The sequence below is a fragment of the Musa acuminata genome, chromosome BXJ3-1 (genome assembly GCF_036884655.1).
Source record: "Musa acuminata AAA Group cultivar baxijiao chromosome BXJ3-1, Cavendish_Baxijiao_AAA, whole genome shotgun sequence".
NCBI lineage: Eukaryota > Viridiplantae > Streptophyta > Magnoliopsida > Zingiberales > Musaceae > Musa > Musa acuminata.
The window spans coordinates 40,366,590-40,382,681 of NC_088349.1; positions in this window are offsets into that span (position 1 = coordinate 40,366,590).

A 16,092-nucleotide genomic window follows, 5' to 3' on the forward strand; every position below is an offset into this window, starting at 1 on the left:
ATAGTTCCAATAGGAGATAACAAACTTGATTTTCCTAATGTGGGACTTGCCAAACTAACAAATCTCCACCTTGGCATGTCCCAACAAAACTTGCTCCACCTTCTTCACAAAAGCCCCAACGGGCAATCACTAACAATGAATACCAACTAAGTCCAAGCACTGCTTGAACTTGTAAACTGGAAGAGGCTTCGTAAGCATATCAGCTGGATTGTCCTTCATATGAATTTTATGAATAAGGACTTTTCCCTCAGCAATGGTATCCCAAATAAAATGAAACTTCACATCGATGTGTTTCGTCCTTTCATGATATATCTTGTCTTTAGTCAAATGAATAGCACTTTAACTATCACAGTAAATTATAGCAGCACCTTGATGCAGACATAATTCGCCGAACAAGCCTCTTAACCATAATACTTCTTTGATCGCCTCTGTCACTACCATATATTCCACCTCTGTAGTAGATAAAGCCACGACAGGTTGTAAGGAAGCTTTCCAATTAATTGCACAGTCACCAACGCAAAAAATATAGCCTGTCAAGGATCTTCGTTTATCAAGATCCGCAGTATATTCAGAGTTGACGAAACCAACCAAAGTGTCACGATTTTTTCCAAACTCCAAACAAGCAACTGAAGTCCCTTGCAAGTATTTGAGAATCCACTTCACAGCCTTCCAATGTATTTTACCCAGGCGAGACATATATATGCTAACCACACTGATTGCTTGTGAAATATCTGGACGAGTACAAACCATTGCATATATAATACTACCAATAGCACTGGAATATGGAACTTGCACCATATATTTTTCCTCTTTAACTGACTATGGTGACTGAGCAGCAGATAGCCGAAAATGGCTAGCAAGAGAAGTACTAACTGGCATAGCATTTTTCATGCCAAACCTCTCCAAGACTTTCTTGAGGTAATTTTTCTAGGTCAGAAATAATTTTCTAACTCCTCGTTCTCTTTTGATCTCCATGCCAAGAATTTTCTTAGCTGCTCCCAAATCTTTCATTTCAAATTCACTACTTAGTTGCATTTTCAAAGTGTGAATTTCTGACAAACTCTTAGCTGCAATAAGCATGTCATCAACATAAAGCAACAAATATATAAAAGAGCCATCAGTTAATTTTCGGAAGTAAACACAGCTATCAAACATGCTCCTCGTGTAACCATGACCCAACATAAAAGAATCAAACCTATTATACCATTATCTTGGAGACTGCTTCAATCTGTACAAGGATTTCTTTAACAAGCAAACATGATCTTCCTTACCGTCAACTTCAAATCCATGAGGTTGCTCTATATAAATTTGTTCTTCAAGTTCACCATGTAAGAAAGCTGTCTTGACATCAAGTTGCTTCAATTCCAAATCATACATGGCAACTAAAGCAAGCCAAACACGAATAGAGCTATGTTTAACAACAGGTGAAAATACGTCATTAAAATCAACACCATGTACCTGACTATAGCCCTTTGCAACCAATCGTGCTTTGTACCTTGCATCTTCAACCCCTGGAATACCTTCCTTCTTTTTGAAGACCCATTTGCATCCAATAATTTTCTTATCCGAAGGCGGCTTCACAAGATCCCAAGTTCTATTCTGATGGAGAGATTCAATTTCTTCATTCATCGCAATCAACCACTTAGCGGAATTATCATAAGAAACTACATCAGAGTAGGTAGTAGGCTCACCAACTTCACTTGTTTCTTCTACAACAGACAAAGCATATGCAACCAAATATGTATATCTTTGTGGTGGTCGAATATCTCTCCGTGGACTATCCTTGGCTATGGAATATTGCTCTTCCTCTAGATCATCTTTGTCAGTAGATTTGGGACCATCTACTGGCATTCTTTGAGTAGAAGAGTTCAACTTAAAAGAATTTGAACTACCAATCTCAAGCTCCACCTACTTCTGCGCACTATTATTTGTACAACTAGTAGATTCCTCTTTGGAAGATAACATAGACAATTCATCAAAAGTAACATCTCTACTGATTACAAATTTTAGGGATTTGGGATCAGAACACCATAATTTGTATCCTTTCACCCCAGAAGCATACCTGAGGAAAATGTACTTTTTCGCTCGAGGCACTAATTTTCCTTCATTTACATGCATGTATGCTAGACACCTAAAAATTTTTAAATCAGAGTAATCAGCAGGAGTACCTGACCAAACTTTCTCCGGAGTTTTAAAGTTAAGTGCTACAGAAAGAGTGCGGTTGATAATGTAACAAGCCATATTAATCGCCTCAGCCCAAAAGTCCTTTGTCAACCCTACATTTGAGATCATACACCTTGCTCTCTCCAAGAGTGTTCTGTTCATACGTTCGGCCACACCATTTTGCTGAGGCGTCATCCTAACAGTGCAATGTCGAACAATTCCTTCATTTTTGCAGAATTCATCAAAGTCACCTTTATAAAATTCTATGCCATTATCTATTTGAAGCCACTTAATCTGTTTACCTATTTGCTTTTCAATCAAAGCCTTCCGTAGTTTAAATATTAGAAAAATATCATTTTTTTGCTTTAGAAAATAAACCCAAACTTTTCTAGAATAATCGTCAATGAAAGTCAACATATACCTGGCACCACCCTTATACTGACACGAGCTAGACCCCAAAAGTCTGAATGAATATAGTCAAGAGTACCTTTTATTTTGTGAACTGCCGAAGAATTGAAGCTGACTCTTTTCTGTTTTTCAAAAATGCAGTGTTCACAAAAATCCAGTGGCCTAGTACTCTATTCGCAAAGAAGACCCCTTTTGCTCAATATGCTTAAACATTTTTCACTCATATGACCCAAACGCATATGTCATAATTTGGTGATGTCAAAATCGGACAATGATGATAATGAACTACAACTGAGCCTGTGATAGTAGTTCCCTGCAAAATATATAAGCTACCAGACCTACAAGCTTTCATAACAATAAGAGCACTTCTAGAAACTTTCATAACTCCACCTTCAGCTACGTATTTACACCCAAGAGCCTCTAGGGTGCTTAAAGAGATGATATTCTTTATTAAATCAAGAACATGTCTAACATTAGTGAGCGTCCTCATAATACCATCATGTATTTTAATTCAGATTGTGCCTTTACCAACAACATCACACGCGGCATTATTGCCCATCAAAACAATTCCACCATTACAAGATTCATATGTGAAAAATAAATCTCTATTAGGACACATGTGATAAGAACAACCTGAATCTAAAATTCATTCATTTTTAGACCTTGTCCTATCATTGGTAGCAAAAAAAATATTTCCATCATTCTCATTAACTACTACACTAGCTTCAGCAGAGTCAATAGTTTTCTCAATAATTTTTTTCCTTTTGCTTTAATTTATTTTTTAATTTAAAGCAATCAATCTTAATGTACCCCATTTTATGACAATATCTGCACTCCAAATTTCTATATCTGGATTTAGATCTAGATTTAGATCTACTAGTGTCAAATTCTCTTTTATTCCCTTTACTTTCCCTAGTGATATCCCTATCTATCTGCTCTTTAGATTTTAGTGCATATTTAATTTCCTAATACGAAATTGTTTCTTTTCCATAAATCATAGTATCATGGAAATACTTAAAGGATTGGGGAAGAGAATACAAAAGTAATAGGGCCTTATCCTCATCATCAATTTTATTAAGATGTGAGAGTATATATGTACCTTCAGTCATCCGAAGCATATACAAACTCTACTTCAAGTAGAGATGATTCTCCACTGTCCTCTTCATATACAAGACTTTAAGTTTATCCCACATGCTCTTAGCCGTAGTCTCCATAGCTACCTCCCGTAAAACCTCGTCAAAGAGATTTAGAATAATGTTTGATCGAGCCTTCTTATTCATACCCGCAAGATCTTCCTTTAATGTACTATCTGGAATGTTCTCAACTCCTTGTAGTGCTAAGTCAACTCCGTCTTGAACCAGAATGGCCTCCATCTTGAGTTACCACATGCCGAAGTTGACATTTCTGTCAAATTTCTCGATATTGATCTTTGTTATTGTCATTGTTGCCAAAAGATCCCGAAACCAGACTCTGATACCAGTTTGTTAGAACTAGCCCTAGGAAATTTACCAAAGGGTAATTTTGGTAACCCAACAAAGACAATAAAGTAGAAAAAATAAAAGCGACAAGAACACCAGATTTACATGGTTTGGTCAATTGACCTACATCTACGGACGAAAGAGGAGCAAATCACTACTATAAAATAGGGATTATTACAAATGCCTTAGGAAGATGTTCCTACGCCATAAAATACCTGAAACTACTGAACAAGAAAAGCCTAAAGCAAACAATTAGGTTTTCTTGTGGTACATCTAACTTCAAAACCCAGACCCTTATTTATAGTTCCAATAAGAGATAATAAACTTGATTTTCCTAATGTGGGACTATGTGAGACTTGTCAAACTAACACAAACAACTTAGATTGCTTGTATTATAATTGTTTTATCCTTAACTATTGTAGTTAGGACTTTAATTTAAGTTTGTTTTGGAGAAATCCTACTAACTCAACTGGAATGTTCTCAGCTCCTTGTAGTGTCAAATCAACTCCGTCTTGAACTAGAATGGCCTCCATCTTGAGTTGCCACATGCCGAAATTGACATTTCTATCAAATTTCTCGACAATGATCTTTGTTATTATCATTGTTGCCAAAATATCCCGAAACCAGACTCTAATATCACTTTATTAGAGATAGCCCCAGAAAATTTACCAAAGGATAATTTTGGCAACCCAACAAAGACAATAAAGTAGAAAAAATAAAAATGACAAGAACACCAGATTTACATTGTTTGGTCAATTGACCTACATCCACGGACGAAAGAGGAGCAAATCACTACTATAAAAGAGGGACTATTACAAATGTCTTAGGAAGATGTTCCTAGGCCATAAAACACCTAAAACTACTAAACAAGAAAAGCCTAAAGCAAACAATTAGGTTTTCTTGTGGTACATCTGACTTCAAAGCTCAGACCCTTATTTATAGTTCCAATAGGAGATAATAAACTTGATTTTCCTGATGTGAGACTATGTGGGACTTGCCAAACTAACACAAACAACTTAGATTGCTTGTATTATGATTGTTTTATCCTTAACTATCGTAGTTAGGACTTTAATTTAAGTTAGTTTTGGAAAAATCCTACTAACTTAATTAGGGGCCAACTAGACCCTAAATAGAGCTGAATTGGACCAGTTGGATGGCTCATTCAACCACTTGGAGCCATGTCAAGTGGTAGAACCGCTTGAGGCTCGGTCTCCCAGGTGGTCTAGGCGGTGGTATCGCTAGTGCATCAAAAATCAGGGATGAGATTTTTTTGGCTCCATTTTTGAAGTTATTATGGTCTATAAATACCTCACTCTTTTAAAGAGCATGAAAGTGTGAACAAAAGTCTTGAGACTTTTGGGTTGTAAAAGTATTAAAAAAATGCTAAGTGTCCTCCTCCTCCTTTAGCTTTGTGATCATTCTAAGAGAGGTATGAGGCTTGTGTTGGGCTGACAGCCCAAAATGGGTTCAGCCCATGGTGGGCTTTATCAGCCCACAGCCCACACTCCCTCTTAACCTAACCCTAGATCAATATAAGAGGGGTGTGGTGGCTGCGTTTTGATAAGGAGGTGACTGCATTTTTTGGGCAGAAAAGGGCAGCAACGTAGAGAGTTTTGCGGCAGCAAAGAGGAGAAGGAAAAGGCAGAAAAACAAGAGAAAGAAAGGAAAGAAAACAAGGACAACGCAGAGAGACTATTCTCAATCATATAGCAGTGTTCTCATCTCAGGTTAGATCAAATCTACAATAGACTTTAGCTGTGATTACTTGGGGAGGTTTTAGATATCGTGGATAGTGATGTGATCCTTATATCTCAATTGTTCTCTTGTGATTGTTGCTAGGGTTTAGGGCAAGAGATTGAAATTTGTATATTCATTATTCTCATAGTGGATTATCTCTAGTTTGTCTCGTGGTTTTTACCCTTCACATTGGAGGGTTTTCTATGTATATCTTGATATTCTATTTGATTATGATTTTATTTAATTCCGTTGCATATCATGGCATGCTAGTATTTGTTCATATACAAAGGTTATTCCACTCTATATCCCCATCAACTGGTATCAGAGCAAGGGTTTTGGTGATTTAATTTTTGTATTTAAACATGGAAGCCAGTAATGTTTCTCGCATGATTAGTTTAAATGAAAACAATTGGATAATATTAAAACCAAGAATGGAAGATCTCTTGTATTGCAAAGATTTGTATGGACCTTTGTAGGGGGATAGTACAAAACCCACAATTATGATAGATGATGAGTGGAAGAGGTTAGATCGAAAAACAATTAGGTTTATTTGACAATGGCTTGATGATAGTGTCTTTCACCATGTTTCTACTGAAATTTCTATATATTCTCTTTGGAAAAAGTTGGAAAGTCTCTATGAAAGAAAAACAACTGGCAACAAAATTTTTTTATCAGAAAACTTGTAAACCTAAAATATAGAGAGGGTGCTTCTATTGTTGAGTATTTGAATGAAATGTAAAGTACTACTAACCAGTTATCATCTATAAAAATATCTCTTGATGATAAGTTGCAGGCATTGTTACTTCTCAGTTCATTACCAAAAAGTTGGGAGACACTGGTGGTTTCCCTTAGTAATTCTGCGCTAGATGGTGTTATCACTATGAGTCAAGTAATAAGCAGTTTGTTGAATGAGGAGTTGAGAAGAAAGAGTTTAGCAACATCTCAGAATGATTCACAGGCACTTATCTCAGAGAACAGAGGAAGGTCAAAGTCTAGAAGCAGTTCAAGCATGAGTAGGAACAAGTCAAGATCAAGAAAATATATTGTTTGCTATAACTATAGTGAGAAAGGACATTACAAGAACTAATGTAAGCAACCTAAGAAGAGCCAGAAAAAGGAAAAAGAAGTGGAGTCTATAGAGTCAAAAGATAATATCACAGCTATAGTGCAGGGTGGTGATTATTTGATTTTGTCTCCTTCTGATGATATTTTTTCTTGTGTGTATCAAAATCTTGAGTGGGTAATTGACATAGGTACTTCTTATCATGCTACACCACGGAGGGAGTTTTTTGCTATATACAGGTTTGGAAATTTTGACGTTGTCAAGATGGGCAACTATAATACAGCAGACATCATAGGCATGGGTGATATCCATTTAAAGACCAACCTTGGCTGCAAGTTGGTACTTAAGGATGTGAGGCATGTGGTTGACTTGAGGCTGAATTTAATTTCAGTTGGAAGGCTAGATGATGAAGACTATGATAGCAGATTTCACAGAGGGCAATGGAAGCTCAGTAAGGGTTCTCTTGTTATAGCTAATGGAAAGAAATGTCATACTTTGTACAGGTTGCAGGCTAAAGCTTATAGTGAGCAGTTAAATGCTACAGAAAAAGACTTCAGCATGGAGTTGTGGCATAGGCGACTGGGAGACATGAGCGAGAAGGGGCTACAAGCTCTTTCCAAGAGAGAGGTATTGCCATACCTCAAAAGTATATATCTGAACTCTTATATTGATTGTTTGGCAAGTAAACAACATAGAGTTTCATTTGCTAGTCCTGCTTTGTCTAGAAAAATGCATGTCTTATACCGTGTTTATACAGATGTATGTGGTCCTTTGAAGACAAAAACTCATGGTGGATCTGTTGATGTTCTTGGTATAAGTGATGCACTTTATTTTGTCACTTTTATAGATGATTTTTCTAGGAAAGTTTGGGCCTATGCTTTGAAGACCAAGGATCCAGTTATTAATGTCTTCAAAGAGTTTCATGCTAGGGTTAAAAGGGAGACAGAAAGACAATTGAAATGCATAAGATCAGATAATGGTGGTGAGTATACATGATTATTTAATGATTATTGCAGGTCACATGGGATCCAACATGAGATGACAGTTCCTAATACACCTCAACATAATGCTATTGCAAAGAGAATGAACCGCACCATTATGGAAAAGATCAGATGTATGCTTTCATAGGCCAAGCTACCCAAAAGGTTTTGGGATGAGGCTTTAAGGACTACAATTGATGTGATCAACTTATCACCATGTACAGCCCTAGATGGTGATGTTGCAGAGCATGTATGGTCAGGGAAAGATGTTTCCTACAGGCATTTAAGAGTGTTTAGTTGTCGTGCATTTGCACATATTCCAAATAATAAGAGGTCCAAGCTGGATGGTAAGTCTAAAGAATATATTTTTCTTGGCTACTCACATGATTATTTTGATTACAGGTTTTGGGATCCAGAAAAGCAGAAGGTGTTTAGAAGCAAAGACGTAGTCTTCTTTGAGGATCAAACTTTTGAAGATTTGAAGAAGAAGGCACCAGCCAATACTTCTACAGAAGGATTAGCATATTGTGACCCAATTACTCCTCCAGTATATCAGAGTGATGGGGGAGATGTGTAGGAAGATAGTATAGAGCCTGATGTTGATCTACCTGCAGGACATATTGAGCAAGAAGAAGTTAGAGAGCAACTTCCCGCAGAACCTCAGTTGAGAAGATCTTCTAGACAACGTCAACCTTCCAGAAGGTACTCTACAGATGAGTATGTGATGTTTACTGATACAAGTGAACCAGAGAATTACCAGGAAGTAGTTAAAAGTGAGCAAAAAGAGAAGTGGTTAGTTGTTATGCAAGAAGAGATGAATGCCCTTCAGAAGAACCACACTTATGATTTGGTGCTACTACTAAATGGAATGATGGCCTTGAAGAACAAGTGGGTTTTCCGGTTGAAGACTTAAGAATATTATTCTCAACCAAAGTACAAAGCTAGATTGGTTGTGAAAGGCTTTGGTCAAAAGAAAGGTATTGACTTTGAAGAGATTTTTTCTCCTATTGTTAAAATGTCTTCTATTCATGTTGCTCTTGGTATTGCTGCTAGCCAAGACTTGGAGGTTGAGCAGTTAGATATGAAGACAGCTTTCCTTCATGGGGATTTAGAAGAGGAAATTTATATGGAGCAACCAGAAGGCTTCAAAGTCAAAGATAAAGAGAACTTTGTCTGCAAATTGAAGAAGAGCTTGTATGGGCTAAAGCAAGCTCCAAGACAGTGGTATAGAAAGTTTAATTCATTTATGACAGAAAATGGATATAAAAGAACGGCTTTAGATCATTGTGTGTACATCAAATGGTTTGATGAGGATTCTATTATTCTCTTACTTTATGTTGATGACATGCTTATTCTTGGGAAAGATATGTCTAAAATTGATAGATTAAAGAATGAGCTAAGTGAGTCTTTTGCAATGAAAGACATGGGGCCAGCAAAGCAAATACTGGGTATGCAGATTTCCCATGACAGGGAAAATAAGAAGATTTGGTTATCACAAGAGAAATACACCGAGAAGGTATTGGAAAGATTCAGTATGAGCAATGCAAAACCAGTTGGTTCTCCTCTTGTAGGTCACTTCAAATTGTGCTCAGAATAGAGTCTATCAAGTGATGAGGAGAAGGAGAAAATGCAAAAGGTTCCTTATGCTTCAGTAGTTAGAAGTTTAATGTATGTAATAGTATGTACGAGGCCAGACATCGCATATGCAGTTGGTGTTACTAGTAGATTTCTTGCAAATCCAAGCAAAGAGCACTGGGCAGCAGTGAAGTGGATTTTTAGATATCTCAGAGAGAGCTATAAGGTTTGTTTAAGCTTTGGAAGTAGACCACATGTTGTCACGGACAAACTTCTAAACAGGGTGTTTGATGTAATGCTTGGGCATGTCCGTGTCTTTTGTTATGTTCATGCTTTGTACAGCATGTAGAGGGACGGCCGAAGGCTTATAAGTCCCATTTTAGTTGGGTTGGTGGCCTCTTTAGGCTTGTAAATAAAGGTTGTGTCATGTGGACACGTTCGAGAGCTTTTCGGTCTGTAATGGACCATTTTACCCTTTTGTTGTGCCACTGTTCAGAGCTTGTAAAGTCTGTTTGTAATTTGCATTGTCTATGAAGTGTTTTTCGGACATGTTTGCTTATGGATCCCGATTGAGGCATTCTCTTTAACCCGTTCTCTCTTTTGTTGGTCCTAAGGGACAATGGGAGGCTTCGGGGAGGCTGACCTTTGCGGACGGACGCGCGAGGGTGCCGCACGCCTTAGGCAAAACCAGCTAAGGTCGTGACATTATGGTATCAGAGCGGGACAAGCACTCATAGAAACACTTGACATGCAAACGTGGGGGACCTAGCGGGGCTGCGTTGAGGGCAGTCAGCACACGCGCGACCGTTTGAGGGAAAACGGGCATGGAGATGTAGGGAAAAGAGTCGCTCAGATGAGCGGGCATCTGAGATTGGCATTCAGAGGAATGGCCAACCCTTCGCGCAAGAGGCACCACGAGAACAGGCAAGCTTGGAAGAATTTGGAGCGCACAAAGGTTGGGATGGCTGAGTTTGAGCTACGGCTCAACGTTGACAACTTTACTTGATGGTGCTCAAGGCAAGCGAGGCGCTTGGCAAAGGACGAGACCATGCAAAGTGGAATGAGTTGCTCAGCGACCGAAAGAGTTGTGCAAAGCTCACAGAGGTGAGGGGAATTGCTAACTCGAAGAATTCGGTACTCATGCATGGGCTTGTATGCGGACGATGGATTGTTCGTGGCCATCCCAAGGCGGTCGAGACTCGGCGCCATGGAGCATTGAAACTTTCTCTTCGGCATGCGAATGATACGTCTGCAGGAGGCAGAACAATGCACAGTTTGTTCAGCAGATCGGAGTAGTCCAAGGGGATGGTGGTCTCCGAAACGAAGAGAGATATTGCTCCAACGGGATAGTTATCCAGGAGGGATAAGTCTCGGCACTCCAGAGGGAGAATCATGTGAGACGGACTTCACATGTTGAGGAGGAGTACCTCACGAACAACAACTCCACGAAGCTCAATGGACTGAGCAAGCGGCGAGGAGTCGTCGCATGATCTCGCTTGAGAGAATGCATTGGAGGATGCATTGCGAGATCAAGTGGGGGAGCAACTTGAAGCAACTTAAATGAAGGCACACTTGGAGTCGATGTGGAGATCGAACTCAAGGGAGGGTTGACCCGTGGAATGGTGGGCGCGAGGGCCACCATCGATTCAATGCAAAAACGAGGAGCGGAGCAACTTGGGTGTAACTTGGCGAAGTACCCAAGCCGCATGAAGGGAGCCAGCATAGAAGTTGGAACATGGAGCAGAGGCACAGTGCTTTCCTTAGATAGAGGTCAAGGACATGAACTCTTGCAGAGGCAAGAGTAGGATCATGTTATTCCATGGGTCCTTCTTTATGACGGAGCGGACTCATCTTGCATGGTGCCAAAGACGAAGGGAGCTTCGCGGCACATGCACCTTAACTCGGAGAAGCATTGGATGGAGGAACTAAGGCGACTCAATTTGCGGAGGCGAAGTTGGGTTCAGAAGGGCCTTAGCACGGGGCAAGAGGACGCAGAGGCGGGTACTCTTGAAGAATATGCCACAGTGTTGCCATTTGAGTTGCTATGAAGGAAGCAGTGCGCAGCGGAGATTGTGCTGGTAGGGGCAGAGGCCCAGGATCCAGACAATGGTGCACAGATTACAGTGAAGTCAGTGGACTTCGAGGGCTACTAGGCGACGGACTGTCCTAGAGCGGTGCTTCATCTAGGTGTGACCCAAGAGTGGGTGGATGAAGGTCGATTGCCAAAGGAACGAACAAAATCGAAGGTGGAGGAGACCCTGCGATGTATTGGCAGAGGCCACACATGGAGGGTTCACAATTCGAGTTTATTCCACAAAGATCAAAATGCAATGGAGATGTCACCAGGAGGCGACATGGTGCAGCGGATCGTGGTGGAACAGTTCGTGGCAATGCGACACACACGACATTGTCCCGGGAGGGACTAGATCATATGGAGGTATGATCGGGAGCTACTGGGAGCTCCGCTTTGGTGAACAACACGACGGCAAGAAGGGCTATGGATTCAAGGAGTGAAGGCCATGGTACCGCAGAGGCGGGTCTTCCGGGCGTGCACCGAATTTTGCATCGGATGAAAACCTTGATCATCAGCATATGGGGGCTGGGTTCCACCAAGGGAAAAGTTCGAATGCAAGTACCAATGAGTCCCATGAGAGAGACTTGATCATGCAGAGGTATGATCGAAGCAGCTGGAGAGTTGGACTGCTCCAGAGCTCATATTCGCTTAAGGGAGCCCGACAAGTCAGAGGACAAGGTCGAGTAAGCGAACGTTGCTGCCAAGGAAGCTAAGGAGAACAGAATCGGTGCAAACCCTACAATGTGATGGCAGAGGCCATGCATGGGAGTTGCAGTCTGTCTTTCCATCGACCAAACAGACTGCTTGGAGAACACAGAGGTGTTGAAGCAGGAGGTCGAAAGGGGCGAGGAAGCGACGACGAGTCCAGAGGGACTTAGCTACCCAAAATCAAGCATCAGTTAGAATGGAGGTGGACTCAGAGGAGTGCCATGGAGACATATCTACTGATTGTGAAGGAAAGGGATACAGAGGCGAGGCGACGGATAATAGGGCCATGGGCATGGCAGCGCCATGGTACCGCAGAGGCGGGACTTCCGCGCAAGTCATTGATCCCTTGCTCTCACGGAGGGAGAGCGCTTGGTCGTGAAAGGGGCCGAGGAGGTGGAGCATGCAGAGGCAATCTCCAAGTACCGAGACAAGGCTGAAGGGCAGAGGCCGAAGAACTTCGTAAGACCGGTGTCAACAAGTTTCTCATCAAGATAGCCGTAAGTGAAGGACTTCGAGTCATGCAAGAGTGCACGACCAAGGAACAAAGCAAGCAGTACGTGGTGCTGTACCTTTGCTACTCAGTGGAGTAGGCGGCAGGGTTGATGGAGAAGACGGTACAATCCCAGAGGCGACCTCATCTATCAGAGAATTACTCCAAGTTGGGGTGAAAACTTCCTGCATTCCAGAAGTTCAATGGCATTGAGAAGGTGAATCACAGTAGCTAACTCAACGCAAGGAGTGCAAACACTTCAAGTGCTTCAGAAGTGTGAGCAAAGAGCAGGCGAAGGCCAGTAACCAGCTCGATGCATGAAGTACAACCTCGAGGAGGCGGGCGAAGTCAAGTAACCTTTGCCTTCTCAACTCTTAAGAGAATGGGCGAAACCGAGTACCCCAGTTCTCTTATCTATCCAGCAGAGGAGCTCTGCACAAGTTCAAAGACCCTTCGAAGATAATGGAAGACAATAGTTGTCAAAATCCTCACCAATGGTGATCAGTGCTACTGAGAGTAGATTGTCCGCTTCATTTCCCAACGAAATGCCAATCGAAAGCGGAAGTGATGCGAACCTACTTGGATGTGACAACTAACTGAAAGAAGAGTCAATGAGCAGATTTTGTGGAGGAAGGACCCAAAACTTCAGAAGTTTGCGAGGCCATGCTCGTTAAAGCTCCAACAAGCATCCACCCAGTTCAAGCAGCATGTGGAAATTTTGAGAAACTGGCGCAGTAAGAATGGTCTTTTCCTTCATTTGGTGGATCCGCAGGAATCAACGAGGATCAACATAACTCAGCCAACCCCACACCAGAGTCAGAGTCATTGGCGAGTTGAAGCAGCATGGCGGATCAAAGGTTCGACTACTCAGAAACAGCAGCGGAGAGAAGCTGGGAGCCAAGAGGCGCATTGCAGCTGGAGCAGAAGATTGAAGACTCAGCAAAGGCGAAGAGTTGCAGTGTTCACAAAGGCTTCGACGATGACGTCGAAGGGATAAGTGGGGGAGAATGTCACGGACAAACTTCTAAACAGGGTGTTTGATGTAATGCTTGGGCATGTCCGTGTCTTTTGTTATGTTCATGCTTTGTACAGCATGTAGAGGGACGGCCGAAGGCTTATAAGTCTCATTTTAGTTGGGTTGGTGGCCTCTTTAGGCTTGTAAATAAAGGTTGTGTCATGTGGACACGTTCGAGAGCTTTTCGGTCTGTAATGGACCATTTTACCCTTTTGTTGTGCCACTGTTCAGAGCTTGTAAAGTCTGTTTGTAATTTGCATTGTCTATGAAGTGTTTTTCGGACATGTTTGCTTGTGGATCCCGATTGAGGCGTTCTCTTTAACCCGTTCTCTCTTTTGTTGGTCCTAAGGGACAATGGGAGGCTTCGGGGAGGCTGACCTTTGCGGACGGACGCGCGAGGGTGCCGCACGCCTTAGGCAAAACCAGCTAAGGTCGTGACAATGTGTTGACCGGTTACATAGATGCAGATATGGCAAGAGATATAGATACGAGGAAGTCTACTTCATGTTATGTACTTACTTTTGCAGGGGGAGCTATGTTATGGCAATCCAGGTTGCAAAAGTGTATTGCTCTCTCTACCATAAAAGTAGAATATATTGCTACTATAGAGGTATACAAAGAAATGTTATGGATGAAAGAATTCTTACAAGAATTGGGGCTGAAACAGAAAAATTATTTGGTGCATTATGATAGCCAGAGTGCCGTGTAAGAACCCAATGTTTCATTCCAAGTCAAAGCATATAGATGTCAGATACCACCGGATTCGAAATATATTTGAAGAGAAGCAGTTGCAGCTTCAGAAAATTCACACATATGACAATGGAGCAGACATGTTGACAAAGACTTTACCAAAAGAAAGACAGGAGATATGCCGACAGTTGATCGGCATGACTTCACATTGAGGAGTCATGGGACAGCCTCCCTTATGGGCTGAAGGGGGAGGTTGTTGGGCTGACAGCCCAAAATGGGTTTAGCCCATGGTGGGCTTTATCAGCCCACACCCCCTCTTAACTTAACCCTAGATCAATATAAGGGGGGTGTGGTGGCTGCGTTTTGATAAAGATGTGGCTGCGTTTTTTGGGCAGAAAAGGGCAGCAACGTGGAGAGCTTTGCAACAGCAAAGAGGAGAAGGAAAAGGTAGAAAAACAAGAGAAAGAAAGGGAAGAAAACAAGGATAACGCAGATAGACTATTCTTAATCATCTAGCAGTGTTCTCATCTCAGGTTAGATCAAATCTACAGTAGACTCTTGCTGTGATTACTTAGGGAGGTTTTAGATATTGTGGACAGTGACGTGATCCTTGTATCCCAATTGTTCTCTTGTGATTGTTGCTAGGGTTTAGGGCAAGAGATTGAAATTTGTATATTCATTATTCTCATAATGGATTATCTCTAGTTTGCCCCGTGGTTTTTACCCTTCACATTGGAGGGGTTTTCCATATATATCTTGGTGTTCTATTTGATTGTGATTTCATTTAATTCCGCTGCATATCATGGCCTGCTAGTATTTGCTCATATGCAAAGGTTAATCCACTCTATATCCCCATCAGCTTGTAAAGATTGTTTCCTAAACCTGTGAAAAGGAAAGAGTTATAAGAGGGTAGTTGGTCTTCACTCATTGAAGGAAGACTGTTAGTGGACGCTAATGGTCTCAACGGAGGAGGAATCGAGAGTAGACGTAGGTCACAACGACCGAACCACTATAAAATTGGTGTGCTTTCTCTTATTTATTATTTACTTACTTTGCAACTACTTTACATCTTCATCGCTCTCCTACGAACATCTTTAACCTTAAACGTCTTTCTGATATGATTTTATTATATGAATTTTATTATTAGGTCAATTCAAAGGTATTATTAGAATTTTAATTAAAATATATCAGTCATATGGTAAAATATCTTTAGCAGCTACTTTTTTTGGATAAATTTTCCTAAATATATTGATCTATTTAACCACTTAAGGCTTTGTAATTTTATGTACAAGGGGATATTAGCTTAGGGATTATCCAAACAGAATTATTTTGTCATGGCACTATGTTAAGATATATATTTAGTTCATGTGTGAAGTCTAATATAGTTTGCAGATGAAGAGACAGTTAAGAGTTTGATAATCCTCGGTTGAGGAGTTATAAGAGATAGAGTTATGTTTATTTTCATATGATTTGAGGTCAACCCCTATATTGACCCATCCAAAATGGATAATTCACAGAGATGTTGGCTCTCCCTTGATTTTGTTTAGTTTCTTATAGCGTTTTATTGTGGCACTCATAAGTAAAAATAACATTAGTCATTACTATTTTAACACAATGATTGAACTTGGAACTCAATTTATATATCATTGTATTTGTCCCATTCCTATAATTTTGTGATACTATTTGAGCTCTTCATATGATTGTCAATACA